This window comes from Mixophyes fleayi, chromosome 4, assembly GCF_038048845.1.
Source record: "Mixophyes fleayi isolate aMixFle1 chromosome 4, aMixFle1.hap1, whole genome shotgun sequence".
Lineage (NCBI taxonomy): Eukaryota > Metazoa > Chordata > Amphibia > Anura > Limnodynastidae > Mixophyes > Mixophyes fleayi.
The window spans coordinates 209,984,635-210,000,573 of NC_134405.1; positions in this window are offsets into that span (position 1 = coordinate 209,984,635).

The following is a 15,939-nucleotide window of genomic DNA, read 5'->3' on the forward strand; positions in this document are numbered from 1 at the left end:
TTTCAGAGTTGTGGGAAACTTCCAGTCCTAGACAGCTTGGACTTTACTGGGATCCATAGAGAATCCACTGGGTGAGATGGCATATGCGAGGAAGGTGACCTTATTAACCTCGAACTTGCACTTCTTTAGTTTGACATAGAGATGATGCTGGCAGAGCTTGGAGAGGACTTTCCTGACGTGCAGGTAGTGTGAGAATAAATCCAAATATGGTCAAGATAGATAACAATAAAAGTACCCAAAAACTCACGAAGGATGCAAGCGCACTCGGCTGTCAGACAACTTGCCGAGCGCGGCGGCAGTGGAAAAAGGGCATCATTTTTGCTCTGGCAACAGCCAGGATGCTGAGACTGGATGTGACGTCCCAGCTGCCTGGACAACAGCCAGGACGCAGACAGTGGGAGACACAAATGAGCTGTTGCAAGTATTGCGGCGGCTTTTGACAGTGCAAGAAGAATAAATATAATTTCTTAATCATACTTTACAAAACTTAGCACTGTGTGAATTTCTGGAAGTGATAGAAGCAAAACTAGAATTCAATACACATACTATGAACTATATACATCATTATGATTTGTTGGGGCGATACCTCAGTATGCAATAGTTTTTTACTTTTCAGTAAGTTTGTGATCATTGACTGTGGATGTATGAACTTATATTATATTTTTGATACTTATATATGAACTTATATTATATTGTTGATATTATATATTATTATTTTTGATATTTTGAAAATGAGAAGAAAGATTGAGAACTATTTCAAAATGTATTTTAATAACTTTATCAACAATTTATAGCCCACAGTAGGGATTGTTCCCTTTTATTATTGCTATTAAATGTGCGTTCCAGCTAATAGGGAAAATGCCACAAGCTCAGGGCCTGATCAACCAATAGGCTGATCAGGATGCATCCTGGGGTGCTGGGTTCCAGGAGGGAGCAGAGCTGCTGGTATTTATTTATTTATTTTTTAATGATGCCCTCCATTGCTATTTGGCTTCATCAGGGCCGCCCCTGGTTTAAAGGGGGCAGTCCCGACTGTTACTATGCAGACAGGCAGCCTGACAGCTAATCAGATGATGTTAGCTGCCTATCAGTGCAGCCACAGAGCTCTTAGTCAGGTATCGCGAGATTACTACATCTCACAAGACTTGACTAAGCAGTCTCTGCCGCCGGACTGACAGGCAGCTAACAGCAGGCTGTCAGGCTGCCTATCATGTAGAAGAGGAAGACTGCTGTGGCAAGGTAAATGAGGGGAGGGGGTATGGATGGGTTATGGATGGGGGGAGCTGAGGAAAATGGCTGCAGGGGGAGGAGGGGTTTGAGGCAATGAAAATGGCAGTACAGAAGGGTTGAGGCAATGAAAATGGCTGCAGGGAGTTTGAGGGACAAATCAAATGGCTGCAGGGGGGTTGAGGAGCAATGAAAATGGCTGTAGGGGGAGGTTGAGATATTGAGGGGGGCTAGATCTCTGTACTGTTTTACAGTTACATGGATCCTCTCTGTGGTCTCTTACAGTTACATGGATGCTCTCTGTGATCTCAGCAGTCATTAGAATGCTAAATACTAGCGAGATGGGGTGGTAGAGGTTTGTATTTGATTATAGCTCTTTGACAAATGTTCATATATTGCTTATATATGCTTGTACTAATGGGTAGTCTTATCTGGCCATAATGTATTGTTTTGTTTGAACTAAAGAGCTTAATCATTCAGGGTTTGTCATATTTTGGACTAGAATATAATTTTTGCATTTTCAAAACAGGACCCCAACTTTCCAGAAGCCAGCTGTCTACATTTGACTGCAGGAGAATACTCCTGAATATTCATATTCAGGAGCATTCCTATATGCCTATACATTGGCAGGGGAAGGGGTTGGGGGTACTAGGGGTGTATTAGCCTGGGGCGGCCAAGCCCTGAACAAACTATTCTTGATAAACTTGATATGTATCATTTTAGGGTCTCACAAATTGCCGACTCAATTCCTGTAATAGAAACTAGTGAAATTTCAGGTGTTCCTGGTTGTCAGCACTATAGCAGGAATTTGTTGTGGCATTCAGGTGAGACCTCCTGAGGCTGGGAATCTTTGGCATGGATCACAGTTCTGTTAGTTGGGAGATGTTACCTAAATAATACATTGTAGGTGAAATTATTTTTTAATGGACAAGTTGATATTTTGGTCTTTTAGTTTATTCTGGAAAAATGACTTAAATCTCTTAAAGAGACGATAATGGGCTGGTCCAAGATTACATTATACAAGTTAGGTATATTTCAACTGTTGCACCTACAATGTTTTGCTAAGTGTAGAAATAATGTGAATCTTGTTAATAGGTAGTAGCAACAACAAACCAGATTAATATAATGTTTTCATTTATGTATGAGCTTAAAAACATTGTTTTTTTAAAAAAAAAAAAAAAAAATAAGATTGCACTACCTTCTTGTTCCTTTGCGACATGATGGATTACAAACTGAAATGACTTAAGTGTGGAGTGTGAGAAAATACAGACGATGCAACAACTATAGACAGATACTGTCATGACCAAAAGATTTGAGATTGGTTTTCACAAAGTTTGCTGCTTCAGTGTTTTTAGACCTTTTTGTCAGATGTTGCTATGGTATACTCAGGGCCGGTGCTAGCCTCCATGGCGCCCTAGGCATTTTTACAAAATTGGCGCCCCAGCCCCCCAGCTCCCCTCCCCCCGCAACAATCAGCGCCCTCCTCCCTCCTCCCCCCTCACCCCGTCTTTCCTTACCTCACCACCGCCGCCTCTCTGCTCCCTCTCCTCCCCTCCACTCACTGACACTAGTGAGTGGAGGGGAGGAGACGGAGCAGAGAGGCGGCGGTGGTGAGCAATAGCCTCTTCCCCCCTCCCCCGTGCATCTGAATGCTGTGCGGCGGCCGTGACAGGTATGGTCAGCGGTCGCCGCACAGTTTTAAAGTAATTTTCATTCTGGAGGGCGCCCTCCAGGCGCCCTCCAGAGCCCGGTACCCTAGGCAAGTGCCTAACCTTGCCTAATGGGAGCGCCGGGCCTGGGTATACTGAAGTAAAATTACAAGCATATCATAAGTGTCAAAGGTTTTTATTGACAATTACATTCCGTTTATGTAGAGAGTCAATATTTGCAGTGTTGACCCTTCTTGTTGAAGACCTCTGCAATTCGCCCTGGCATGTTGTCAATCAACTTCTGGGCCACATACTTACTGATGGCCGCCCATTCTTGCCTAATCAATGCTTGTAGCTTGTCAGAATTTGTGGGTTTTTGTTTGTCCATCCGCCTTGAGGATTGACTACAAGTTCTCATTGGAATTAAGGTCTGGGGAGTTTCCTGGCCATGGATCCAAAATTTAAATGTTTTGATCTCCGAGCCACTTAGTTATCACTTTTGCCTTATGGCAAGGTGCTTCGCCATGCTGGAAAAGGCATTGTTCGTCACCAAACTTTTTTTTGGTTGGTTGGGAGAAGTTGCTCTTGGAGAATGTTCTGGTACCATTCTTTATTCCTGGCTGTGTTCTTAGGCAAAATTGTGATCCACAATCATTCTTTTATAATTAGTTAATAAATACTATTTATTTCTTGAATAATACTTAATTTCAATTAGCAGGTATTTAAAATCTCGGTGCATAAGGACTAGGTATTTAGGCTGTATAGACAGCACATATTTGAAGCACAACAAGTGAGGTACATATATGAGTTTGATGCTGAGGAAGAAGAATTACATTGTATTGTATATATTATGATTTGATGTTTTCTCCTAGTGCCTGTCCCTTTTTTTATACTATATCACATTTAACCATGTGGCGTTGATTCTTCTTTCTATTTGGGACAGAGCAGCTGGAATTAAGGTTCTACTATTTGATTAAGGGAACCGTTTACTAGACTATTTTGGACAATGATATTCTCTATTTATTGTGTGTAAAAGAAACAATAAAATTCTACATCCAATCATACAGCTAACAAGATTTTTTATATTTAGCAGGTTATCCACTGGTGACACCCCATGTCAAATGTGTTTGACATACTGTGCTAACTATCACTTGTGCTCAGAAATTCGGAGAGACATGCGCAGGTGGACCATAAAAGAAAGAAAACCAAAATAGGGTGTATTGTTTAACTTTGGTCATATAACTTACTGTGTTCGGGGAACTCACCTAATAAAGGTGTTCTGAAAAGCTTTCAATAAATATATTGCTCCCTCCAATGATTATTTCAATTGGTTCCTCCAATACGTGATATGGAAGAGAGCATAAAACACAATAATGTACTCCATTGGATAATCTGATTTTTTTTTTTGTGAATCAATTACAAATCACCCACCTGGTTTGTCAATCTGTTGGAAAAACTTAGGACTGTCTCACAAAATGGCTCACTCCGGTAAGACTCTCCTCAGGCCTCTTCATTACAGATAATGTAGCGAACATTGTGGGTCTGATTCATTAAAGCACGCAAACGAACGTAAACTGCATTTTTTTTTAACAAAAAAAAATGCACGGAAATCGGGCATACTCACGTCTTTATGCAACAAGGAGTAGTTCTGAAGGTACTTCTGTTGTTGAATATGGATCTAGGTGCACTCTGCTCTAATCGACAAGACACTGCAGGCTATGCCCAATACATATGTAGAGTATTAAGTCCCAAAATAATGCACAGAAAAAACTATTCAATTAATGTTACCTGTTAATAATATAGGGCCTGATTCATTAAGGATCTTAAATGAAGAGGATCCTTATTTCAGTCTCCTGGACAAACCATGTTACAATGCAAGTGGTGCAAATGAGTGTTCTGTTTTGCACATAAGTTAAATACTGACTGTTTTTTCATGTAACACACAAATACTTAATAGCTTATTTGTACACTGAAATTTAAAGTTGATATGTGTGTGCTACATGAAAAACAGGCAGTATTTAACTTATGTGCAAAACAGAACACTAATGAATCAGGCCCATAGTCATTAAAGAAAAAACATTTTTAAAAAAGTTGTTTATTTTTCATCTTTTTCTCCATAAAATACTTTTATTATGATGTACTTAATGTCTACTGTACATAAAATGCATTTTTGCAGTTGCTCCGGATTGCAAACACATATTCTAATTTGCATACGCAACCGTCATCACTAGTTATTAGTACGTACACCCGACAGCAGCTACACCTTGAGGCGACATAAAAACACATACCTTTGAAATGCCCAAAGCTTGAATTGGACGTTGCTGCATGCACTTGACCTTTACTGTACATTGACTACGTGCATACGCCTAGTTTCTTCCCTGTCCTGCCCTTGATATCGTAGGCTGTAGTATGGTTCCTTTGCGCTCAAAGATTAATTGGATGTTGCTGCGTTCACTGGTGTATTTATTGTCCGATTCTGGGCAAGAGATTTTACACAAATTACGCCAAGTATCAGCATTTACGTTCCTTAATGAATCAGGCCCTGTGTGTGCATTACGACTGGGGAAATTTCAACATGTACCATGTTTTGCACACACAGTAAATGTAAAAAAAAAATTATAAAATGAGAGGACCAGTGCAGGAGATATTGTCTGTAGCCCGTAAAATATCTCAGCATTTTTGTAATTTAGTGACCGCATGTAGAACATTGCAGCAGCTGCAAAAAAAATATCATCTGCCATGCCATGAACTGAAACAAGAGGTAGTTACAAGATGGAATTCCACACTTTATGTGCTTCAGCAACTGGAACAACAGCAACAAGCCATCTAGACCTATACATCAAGCCATGAGTTAGGGAGAGGGAGACATCAATGACGCGGCCGCATCGCGTGTCACGTGATGCGGCCGCCTGTCTGCCCCCCGGGCTGAACATTGCCAGCCTGCATCTGGAGACATGTTACCTTACTCCAGCCCACTGGAGAATCCTTTTGATTTTATCCAAGCTATGCAAACTGTTTGAAATTATAACAAATGAAACAAATTCAAACACTGCCATAACATATCCCTAAGAAACTACTGGAAAAGCAGCAAGAGAAGCTGAAGTAGGAGATGAAAATAAGTGATTCTGTTAAGTATGTTAGGCTTGTATATCAAATTCTTTATTCACTTTGCAGGAAACCAAGTGATTGCAGCATCTTGAAATTGGCTGACTACATTTTGGCAAACATGCCTCATCCTAGGTTTAAGTAATATAAAATGTCTTTCTTTCTGTGGTGGGATTGGGCCACACTGCCAAGATAACATCTCTCACTGACCTGTCACCCCAGGACCAGTTCTGAAATTGCACGCAGTGGACAGCGGGATAACTTATTGTGGACACATGGGGGAATAAGAAGCAAGGGACAGTATGTGAGGGACAGCTTGCACTGACACGTAACAAAAGCATGGAAGTGGTTGATTTCAGGAGGGACTGTATGTCATCCAAGATCTGGAGGTGGGGAAAGATAAGTATTACCCATTATCATCCACAGGACTGACTCAGACATTGTGGCAGGGACACAGCGGGGGAGCCACTGTGGATGGCCAGCTCATCTCCACTCCCACTCCACCCACTGGCTCAGTACCCACCAATGTGGGGGAGACCCGTGGGTTTGCCTGTTAAGGGGGAAAACACAGCGGGAATTTTACCATGAATATAAGGAGCGACTCCACTAGGAGGGGGGTGTGTGATTAATTTTGAGGATTGTTTTCTAGAAGGTGTGGGGTTGACTGGTGTTGAGTTTATGTCCTCTACCATCAGACCCGGTGATCATCGTTGACCTGTACCTGGAAAGCAGGCTATATTTTTTATTGAAAGTCTGGGAACGTGCTTTCGTGGCCCAAAGTGCCCAAAAAAGATGCAAAATCATAAAAAAGTACACAAGGGATGCGGTACATGGCCCTCCTCTAGACAGGAAGGACCCTAGTTGCCAACCCTCGGATACAAAAGGACCCCCTTCGCCGTAAGGCTAGGGGGGCCCCTTTAGCCCCCGGGATCCACCGAAGCTTCACCCAGGACTCGACAACTGGTCCAACCACCGGAAGGGAGGACAAACAATGGTTTCAGGGGGGCCACACAGCTTCCCCTAGATCTTCCGGAGAACGGAGCCCATAAGGACCTACCCACAACCCAAAAAAATCCAAGAAACGTGAAAACATAAAAGTGAAAGACGTGGAGTACAAATGTATATTATTTATTTGCGGGCATGCACGGGTGTAGATCATGCTGGAGCGCAGCGTTGAGGCAGAGAGCCGCGGATGGAGAGTACACAGCCATGGCTCGCACCCCACCCTGACTGCCCGGGGAAGTATTTGAAAAATTCCTTGATAAGTTTATTAGCATGTAGATGTCTCCATGGAACCCAGGATCGTTCTTCGGGCCCATAGCCCTTCCAATGCACGAGAAAGTGGGTTTGTCCTTGGACTCTTTTGGAATCCAATATCTTCTCCACAAGAAACTCTTTCTGATCATCTATGTCCAGAGGACAAGGTCTCTTAGATTGGAGGATTCTAAATATGCTAGAAAAAAAAGCTGTCTTCAGAAGGTAACAATGGAAGTTGTTGGAAATCCTTAAAGAACAAGGGAGTCTTAGCCTGAAAGCAACAGGATTAACCCTTTTAATGATAGTAAAAGGTCCAATAAACCTAGGCCTGAGTTTCTTACAGCCTAAGCTTGATGTTCTGGTAGAGAGCCAAACTTCAACTTCGACTTTAAAGGAACATGGTCTACAATGACGATCTGGCAGATCATTAGATCTGAAAGAAGCCTGGAGCAAGACGAAGTGGACCTTCTTCCATATAGTTCTCAGCCATGAGACAGTAGGACGTATTTTAGGCAGACCAGAAGGATTCATGGAGTGGAGAGAGTTAGCTCTGGGATGAAATCCGATTTTGCAGAAGAAAGGGGACTGGCGAGTAGAGGAATGACAAGAGTTGTTAAAGGCAAACTCAGCCCACGGAAGTAGGGATGACCAATTATCGTGGAACTTGGTTATATACAAATGAAGGAATTGTTCCAGTGACTGGTTTACCCTTTCCATCTGCCCATTGGATTGGGGATGGTAAGCAGATGACAAGTTAACTTTAATCTCTAGCAAGTTACAGAAAGATCTCCAAAACTGGGCAATGAATTGAGAACCACGGTCAGAGACGATGTCTTCAGGTAGGCTGTGGAGACAAAAAACATGTTGGATGAACAATGCAGCTAGTGTTTGGGCATTAGGTAGCTTATGCAAGGGCACAAATTGGGCCATCTTACTGAAACAATCTACGATCACCCAGATGGTATTGTGGCCCGACGACCAAGGTAGATCAACAATGAAGTTCATCGAGAGATACGTCCAAGGTCTAGCTGATGTGGACAAGGGTAATAACTGACCCGAAGAACAACTTCTGGAGGACTTGCCTTTGGCACATTCTTCACAGGAAAGAACATATTCCTTATCATTGGAGGACAAGAGTGAGCCACCAGACCCAGCGTGAGAGTAACTTGGTGGTCTCAGAAATTCCTGGATGTCCGGTGAGTTTGTTTTCATGGCATTCAGCAAGGACCGTTTTCCTTAGATGAACAGGATTAGAATGTCTCAGGACAGGAGCTCTGGCAAACGCTGATTTCAGGGCCTTGAAAGGAGTCAGGAGTCCAGTTGGCCGTATCTGCACCTTTGAGGGATAGAGCAGTAATTGGAGCTACTGGGGTCTGAGCAGGTATGTATAAATCTCGCAAAGCCCAGAAATCTTTGGATGGCCTTCTGATTGGTTGGCCGCACCCAATCTAAGATTGCTTGGAATTTGCTAGGATCCATTGAGAACCCATCAGAGGAGATGATGTACCCTAAAAACGAGACCCTCTGGACCTCAAATTCCCACTTCTCCAATTTAGCAAAAAGTTGATGCTCCCGGAGCTTCAAAAGGACTTGTTGAACATGAAGGCGATGAAGATCTAAAGATGATGAATAGATCAGGATGTCATCCAGATATACCACGACAAAACAGCCTAAGAACTCACAAAGGACATCATTGATCAGGTCCTGGAAGACTGCGGGATTGTTGCATAAGCAAAAGGGCATTACTAAGTACTTATAATGGCCTGAGTATTAAATGCGGTTTTCCATTCATCACCAGCTCTAATACGTATGAGGTTATAAGCTCCTCGTAAGTCAATTTTGTTAAATACAGAGGTAACCTTAAGTTGGTTGAAAAGAACTGATATGAGTGGAAGTGGGTAGGTGTTTTTATGGTAATTTTATTTAAACCATGGAAATTTATGCAGGGCCGAAGAGTCCCGTCCTTCTTGGAAACAAAGAAGAATTCGGCTCCTACAGAGGACTTAAGAGGGCCTAATGAAACCCTTTTAGAGATTTTCCTTAATATATTCCTCCATGGCCTGAGTCTCTGGTACCGAGAGAGAGTATAATTTTCCCTTGGGCAATTTGGAACCAGGAACTAAGGAGGTAACATTTCAGCGGCTTTCTTAGAAAATACGTCCCGGAAATTTTGATATGGCAGAGGTAGTTGATCTGGTGAAGACTGAATCATACAGATCGGAAGAGACAACCAAATGAATGGCAAGAAGAGCCCCAATGAACAATCTCACCCTTATTCCAATCAATTTCGGGATTATGGACTTGTAGCCAGGGATGTCCCAAGATTACTGGAACAGAGGGACAGCTGATAAGATAGAAAGACAAAGTCTCAGTATGCAGAGACCCCAGAGAGAGTTGCAAAAGGGGTGTCTGAAAGCATATCCTTCCACCAGGCAATGGACCACTATTCAGGCCACAGACTGTGATGGGTGACATGAGCTTAATGGCAGGAACCCCCAAGGAACAAGCAAAGTCCAGATCCAGAAAATTTCCGGCAGCACTGCAGTCTAGCAAGGCAGAGACATAGGTAGATTGTGCACGCAAAGAAATTACCGCAGGAACCAGGAGGGCATTCTTGGAAGATATTATCTGCAGACCTAGACAAACCTCTTCCACAATCTCTAGGCCTGCTCTTTTCCCGACTTGTCTGACTTGTTAGGACAGCTTTGAAGAAGATGCCCCCGATGCCACAATATAGACAATGGCCTAAGGTACGTCTCCTAGACTTTTCTTCCGACGTGAGACAATAAACACCTAGCTGCATGGGCTCAGCGGTTTCAAATGGTGCAGCAGAAGGTGTCAGAAAAGAGCATGAGGGAGGTATCAACCTCTAAGCTTTTCTTTCTTTAAATCTGCAATCAATTTTGATGACCAATTGCACTAGATTCTACATTGTAGCTGGTACAGGGTATTGCACCAGGGAGTCTTTTATCTGTTCGGAAAGAGCCAAACGGAACTGGCTCCAAAGTGCCGGGTCATTCCACTCGCTGTCTGTGGACCAGCGCCTGAACTCCACACAATTTTCCTCAGCAGTGGGAAGACCCTATTTGAGAGCCCTGAGATGAGATTCAGCCGAGGCCACTCTGTCCGGATCATCATAGAGTTGCCCGAGGGCATTAAAGAATGCATCAATAGACTGTAATGGAGGGCTCTTGGGAGCAAGACTAAATGCCCAGGATTGAGGATCACCCTGTAGAAGGGACATGATGATGCCAACCCTTTGAAGCTCCGATCCAGATGAATGAGGTCTAAGGCGTAAATAGAGTTTACAGCTTTTCTAAAGTTGCGAAATAAGGTTCTAGCTCCGGAGAACCGATCTGGCAGGTTCAATTTGGGTTCCACCGAAGAGGCCAGGAGAGCTTGCTGGGCTTGTGAGGCTCTAGCAGCTTCATCTTACGCAGACAACCGATGTGCCAGACCTTGGACCATCTGGGATAGAGTCTGGATTTGGCCCGCCAAAACTTGAGCTGGAGAAGGATTCGTCCCGCTCTCATCCATGGAAACGGCTTTCACTCTTATAATGTTACGGCTAACGGTCTTATCATAAACCAGTAGAACCAGTTGGAGAGATCTTCACCTATAGCAGCCGCCTTTCCCGTAGAGCTCATTATGCTCACAGGACATATACTCAAAGTAGTACAGGTTTATGAAAGTACCGTCGCGCAGAGTAACGGGATTTAGAATCAAGCGTAGTCAGGAAACAGGACGAGGTCGTAGGTCTGAAGCAGGTAACGTGGTCAGAAACAGGCAAGATCAGGGCTGGCAGTGATCAAGGGAGGTTCTGGTCACAAAGCAAAGGTCAGGGCAACAAGCAATCAATTAGGGTCCAGGTTCCTGGGAGAGGGTCAAAACCACAGAAGTAAATCCAAAGTACAGCAAACAGCACAGAAGCAGGCTAGCAGACAAGATTCTGAGCGCTATAAACGGCAGGGAGGTTAAGCCCTCCCTGCCTTAAATAGTTAGCTGGGCCAATCACAAAAGAGGCACACAGGCTTGGCAATCAACGTCAACAAGCTGCTAATTAACCCTGTAGGGGCTGGAGGTAAGAGGACACAGCAACCAAACAGGTTCCTCCTATACCATAAAAGGATAAAAAACAAACTAATGGAATTTTCTGAAAACAGACAGCAAGTACAAATGTATATTATTTATTTGCGTACACGCCCGGCTGTAGATCATGCCGGAGCGTGGCGCTGAGGCATCAAACCGTGGCTGGTGAGTACACAGCCGTGGCTCGTGACTAGTGCTTGATAAAAGTTTCCTTTTCAAAGAGTCACACTGATGATGGCTCAACACAGTGCACCAATGTGAAATATTATGACATCTGGTCAGACTTAAAAGAAATGCCCAAATATAGTGACATCTCTAACGCGTCTCATTCTGATACACCTTTTAATAGTAGAATGGTGGAGGATTACTTTAGTGATTATATACAGTTTAGCATCTCTGACAGTGTATTTGACTTCTATGAGAAAAAAAGCAATTTGGAACCCCTTGTACAAACTATCTGTGGTCTACTTAAGCTGCCCTCCCTCTGAAAGAATGAAAGTGATAGTTGTAGGAGGCTACTTCCCAAAAGTGTTGAAAAACTGGTTTTCATCAAAATGAACTATTAATTGTATTAGGAATATTGTTTTTGCCACCAATTACAAACAGAATATTCAATAAACTTCTATAGTGTGATGATGATATTGACATCAGGGATGAGGATGATGCTGCGTTTGATGATATAGTCAACATTGAGGAAGATGACCACTATTACTATCTATTCTACTGTTCAACAAACAACAAAAAAAATGGTTTCTTTTGTGTGTGTGTGGGGGGGGGTCAAAGAAATCAGGCACGTCAGCCACAAAAGTGGCATTCCCTGTACATGTGGTTTGCAAACTCTGTATGTCCTTTATAAAATACAACACACGGTTGGTTTTTCACAAGGGTTACATCTTGCACTATTTTATATCATGGGCTTTGCCAACCTGGGTCTATTTTCTTGTCTAAAATATCTATTGATGATGTTGCTTTCTACAATGTGTTACACGTGCTGTCAAACATTGAGAATAACAACTAAGTACATGGTCTTTCTGAAACCATTTCTCTTCTGGGTGCAGACCCAAAACTAAAACACATTAGGGTGAGTTTGCTTTTAACTGTAGGCACAAGTGCTATTGGGTGTGAGATCTTTGGAACAATAAATTCCATTTCCATACATTTACATTCCTCTATTAGCATAGCCTGCAGGTCGACATGACATGGTGATATACCTAAAAATGTGCCCAGTTCAAACAGTGTTTGACAACAGACAAGCTAAAATAGTACACTGTTTTTCTCTCAGAGGTTAAATATCTTGTTGAGAGCAGTGGTCAAAGTGGAAATTTAGAAAGCACAGTATGGAAAATGTAAGTAAATGAAAATGTATAGTTTTACCATGAAGGCTGTAGGTGAAGTGGCGGTATGGCATACCACGGTGCAGGGCCGTAATGAGGGTGGTGCGGGCGGTGCCGTCGCACAGGGCGCAAAGCCAAGTGGGCGCAGCAGCCGTCCGCTACCTGCCTTCATTTGGAACGCAAATGCGTTCCAAATGCTGAACTTCCTGTTAGTGGAACGCACATGCGTTCCACGGCGGAAGTTAAGGACAAGCATCAAACTCTGGTAAGTTAATCTCTCTCTCTCTCTCCTCCCCCTCCTTAGATGGGGGCATCGGTGCCCTGTCTCAACCAGGGCACCAAAATGTGTAGTTACGCCACTGCCACGGTGTACCCGTCCACTTTGACCAGTGGTCAAGACTGTGAAAAATTGCTGTCTATGCTGGAACAGCTTAAATGTTAAAGAAAGTGTTATGTCATCTGATGGGATGTAGACCAGGGCAGAAACTTTTTTTTGGTCTATCAAGATGAAAAAGTGAATGAATTAAATTTACACAGGAATTAGGGAGAACCTTGGCTTTAGCTTCTGTGTTGGCTTACATGATAGGAGTTAGAGGGTTTTTTAATGCTTTCCCCTTCCCCAAGGTATCACTTTAATGACACCTAACTAGGACCCCACCATTTTCACAGTTCCGAGGTTCCCTTTTTTAAATGATTTTTTACAACAACATTAATTTCGCATTTATCAACCTTGTATTCTTGATAAAAAGCTTAATCAGCAAAAGTTTTATATATACAATCTGATTATACAGTCAGTGATTGAGATGTCAGTGTGAAATGGGTCAAGTAGAAGGTGTTGGTTGGTCGATGTGACCAAAGTATAGGTCAAAGCAGGACCGATTGGGTCTGCTAGGTATATAATGTCTAAGAAATATGGTGCATACGCAACGGCGTACTGTGATAAATGGGTCCAGATGTGAGAAACCCTTTCCTAAGGTTTGTAGTTTTGATCCAGAGGTATTAAGTATTGTTAGAGATACAATCTGTTTGATTAAATCATTAAAACAAAGAGTTAAACATAATGACTGTTTAAAACTGTGGCAACAGGAAGGAAACACATGGCAGGGTAGCGTGTGTGTACTGGAAGGAAGTGTTGTGAAGCGAGGAGAAGGGAGCCGCCATATGCAGATGGGGCAAAAAGTACAGCTGATGCCAAAAATGATAAAAATTAAACAAGCAATTTATATCCTATATTAAGTAATTTTAAAGGTAATGTTTCTGAAGAAGATGATGAACTCACTGTTATTTCAGCCATTGCCCATGCAATTAACGTGCAAGAGGTACCACGCAGACAAGGAAGGGGAGCGGTCCCACCAGCAGGGGCAGCTGCTGAAATTGGTGAGAGTAGTGGATAAATCAATAGACGTGGAACATTCCAGCAATTGGTCCAGTATGTAGCGATTTGGTAGGTCTACATCCTGTCCACAGAATAGTAGTTCCCAATGGGATAGCAGACAAAGATGGTGTAGTTCCCATAAAACATGTAGCAATGCATTGTCCATCGATTAGATCTGAGCTGCATTCAATTATGTCTGATTTTCCAAATCCTAGGAAAGATTTGACCAAATGTCAGAAATTTGTTAAAGGTTTAGCTAATGCACATGAGCCAACTAATAAAGATTGACGAGTGGTGTTGAGGGCTTGTCTTTCTCCCAATACTGACATACAAAAGTTTATTAAGGATTGTATGTTGAAGGAAGATAAGTCCTTAAAATAAGTCCTTAAAATATTATGACAATCAGGAAAACATTAAATGTATAATCTCACAGTTGGCCATATACTATCCAGTAGTAGTGAACTGGAGCAAAATTTTTACTATCAAACAAAAGGATAGTGAAAATGAGCAGATTCTTTTGCCAGAACTCTGACAGTAATGACCCAGTACACAGGGATATCGAACATAAAGGATGATTTGCATCACAGGGAGGTAGCTGTTACAATACTTATGGATGGTCTCAAGGAAAACTTAAAGACTAGGGTACAAACCTTAATTGGAGGTGGAATTAGGGGTGTATCCTGTAACTGAAAGGCTTCTGCAATAAGGGATCTTAATTTGTACATTCAGCACAGCCAATAGTCTAATTTTCCCAGTGAATAAGAGTGGGGGGAGGGGCTACAGATTAGTCCAAGACCTAAGGGGACTTAATAAAGTTATTGAGAGCCAATTCGTACTGCCTAATCCAGCTGTTATCCTTATGTAGATTTCACCATCTGCCAGCCATTTCACTGTCATTGAAATTTGTTCTACCTTCTTCTCTGTCCCTCTTCATCCTGACTGTCAATATCTCTTTGCATTCTGCTACATGGGGGTGCAATATACATGGACAAGATTTCCCCAGGGGTTCATTGAAAGTCCTAGTATCTTCTCCCAGGCCTTACATGACTGTTTGCAATCCTTCCAATCAAGCAATGGGTCTGTTCTAATTCAATATGTAGACGATTTGTTGCTGTGTTCTGATTTGTTTGTCATCTGTGCATGATACTAAACGACTGTTCAATAGCTCATAAAAATGAGCAAACAGCTAAGACAACAGCAACAGGAACTCAAATTGCTGTCACCTGCCAGGAACAAACTGTCACGATGTTGAACCTGAGGAATATGTCATGTACTGTACCTTATGTCCTCCAAGATGATGTGTATTATGTTCGTGGAAGAAAGGCTTACACCGTGTTAACTCTGAGTTCCAAGGGTTTATGTTTTCTAGGGAAATTGGTTCCTGAGGTTGTGACCATTACACCTGATGAAATGAATTATATCCATAGAACTACATCACCCCAATACGTACACACACAGTATGAACACTGTGGCAAAAGAAATATGATTCCAAGTGAAGAACCTGTTGCTAAAAAGTTAATTAGTGAAACGACAGGATTTCAAATTATGGTCGCGATAGATCCCACCAGGATTACTCAGGGAACCCTAAATTTTAAGTATATACAAGACCTGGCTAAATTGATAGACAATATCACCGAGATATATGATGACACTTTCAGCTATACGGGTAAGGAGCTACAGACTTTTAAAAAGGAGTTAGTGCAACATAGGCTGGTGTTAAATTATCTCACATGTATTACGGGTGGATACTGTGTGACATTAGCCACTCAATTTGGTGTCAAATGTTGCACATACATTGAAGTTATTGACCAGAAAATGAACGAAATCTTACCATTAAAATGGGAATTTCAGAAGAACCATAATTCTTCCACATTGATCGCAGTGGATAATTTTTATTGATAAC